This window comes from Amblyomma americanum, chromosome 9, assembly GCF_052857255.1.
Source record: "Amblyomma americanum isolate KBUSLIRL-KWMA chromosome 9, ASM5285725v1, whole genome shotgun sequence".
NCBI lineage: Eukaryota > Metazoa > Arthropoda > Arachnida > Ixodida > Ixodidae > Amblyomma > Amblyomma americanum.
This window is the reverse complement of record NC_135505.1, coordinates 22,915,311-22,917,268: the sequence shown is the minus strand read 5'-3', so window position 1 is coordinate 22,917,268 and position 1,958 is coordinate 22,915,311. Positions and strand designations below refer to the sequence as shown.

At 43.2% G+C, this 1,958-nt stretch overlaps 1 long non-coding RNA gene across 1 annotated transcript in view; it reads right to left on the bottom strand.

The window, feature by feature from the left end:
* LOC144103934 (uncharacterized) overlaps window positions 1–1,146 on the bottom strand; it is a 1,359-nt gene extending 213 nt beyond the window's left edge. Inside the window, exons 1-2 of the long non-coding RNA XR_013308380.1 lie at window positions 1,088–1,146; window positions 1–185 (exon numbers count right to left, since the gene is read on the bottom strand). The exon at window positions 1–185 is cut by the window's left edge and continues 213 nt beyond it. This is a non-coding gene — a long non-coding RNA (uncharacterized LOC144103934). The remainder of the gene's footprint in view (window positions 186–1,087) is intronic.
* Window positions 1,147–1,958: the final 812 nt, after the last annotated feature.

Sequence of the window (1,958 nt, the reverse complement as noted above, 5' to 3'; positions counted from 1 at the left end):
TCGGCAATCTGCTGTAGCACGGCTAAGAGATCTAGAGATCCATAAACTGCTTAACGAAGGTGTCCTCCAGTGAACTGATCAGTCATATCTGAAGTAATCGTTGCAATCCTCTTGCAAAAGGACTTTTCCACTGCACTCAAATTGCTTGTCCAGCTCTTGCATGATGACCTCACAATGCTTCGAGCCTGCAAAGAGAGGCATGATGTCACGATGAACCATATTTAGGCCGTCACAGGGCAAAAACATAAATGACTTAATAACACTGAATTTTGTGAGGCACAGTCGGCGTGAAAACACTCGACACACATTTTAGAGGATAATTTGTAACAACTAGCACCGCATTTTTCGCACAAAGTGAAATTTAATTTCCCTTGTCCCAAATTGCTGATTTTTAGTTAATTGCGCCGTTTCGCACCTCCAGTAAGGTATTCAATATGAAAAAAAAACAGAGTAATGTAATATTGAAAAGAAGTAAATGTTTTATTTTGTTTTATTATCATAAATACGTATCTCTAAATTGAGAGCTCGTTTTTTATTCATGTAAATATGCAAAGGTTGTAGCATCTCCTCCATATGGACGTCAAAACAGCAGATTTGAACAAAGCTTGTTTGTCTGGATGGTGTTAAAAACAAATACGCTGGACGAAAAAAACTCAGAACACCTTTGTTTCTTTTTTTAAATCAAACAGTTTATCTTAGTCGCTTCCAATGCATGTAATACACATTGGAAACTGACCTTAAAACCACACAAAACACCCGTCTGACAGTCCAGAGTAATGACTTTTTTTTTTTCATTGAGAGATAACTTGGCATAAGCTTTTGCCTTAAATTGCGGATTTTCAATTGCACCTGCAAGTGTGTTAACCACAAAGAAAGAGCGCAGAAGTAGTACACATATCCTTACCGACTGGTCTGTAGTAGAACACAAAACAGTTCCGATTCCTATCATGCATAAGCTGTACATGACAAACGTATTCCTGAATGAATTGGATGAAAGGTCAGGAGAATTCAAACCCACTCTTCGGCGAAGTAGTGAATGTTTGGTGAATTCGATCATTCCACCAAATACGAAAAATAAAATTCTTACCATTCGGGCAGATCTGCACTGCGCACGACGTCAAGCCAGACATTTGGCAATGAGAGCAGATACATAGAAGTTGTTTTCGTGCTTTGTCTCGTTCTCTTTTCCTGCCGGAAAAATTAAAGCCGCATGTAGTCAGAGCAACACTTACTCCTAAATCACATTGGTTTCCGAACGTGTCTCAAGATAAAATATTTGTAGTACTTACAAGTAAGGTATTGCAGGCCAAGGTAGTGAACCGCGCCGGAGCTCTCATATAGTATCGGATGTGGGTTTTCGCTTGCGAAGACTACGAACAGAGCCAGGTCGAATGTGCATGCTCTGTCATCGCGTTGGCTGTGCGGTTTGGGCGCCGTCGTGCCAGGCAAGCCAAGACTCGTCCGGTCAAGGATGTGTCGTGGCGATGATCGCGCTGTGACGAATGGCAGGGTAGACGACGGTGATGGGAGGGAGGGGCAGTAGTAGTAGTAAGTGTATAATCAAAAATATAAAAAAGGAAGTTAAAAGATTTTTTGCTCACCCCGGCATCTGCCATCACTTTATCGGCGGCACCTGAGCTGAGACAGCGGAAATAAAGGATAGAAGGCAGTATTAAGAAGAGAAACGAAAGAGGTGAGGGGATAGCAAGAAGGGACATAGGGAGTAGTCATATTTACACTATTTACAGAGTCATTTTCTTTTACACAGCTTTTGTGGTCCGGAAGAAAAGTTTCGAGCTGAAAGGTAGAGAAAAGAAAATCTTAGGGGGGGGGGGGGGGGGGGGGACAACGGGAGGCGCAGCGCATACCTGCGCGTGGGAGAAACAGCTAGGAGAAAGTGAGTAAAAAAAAAGCGCTTCGCGTGGGAGGGGGGGGGGGGGGGGAGGGGGGCTAGCGCG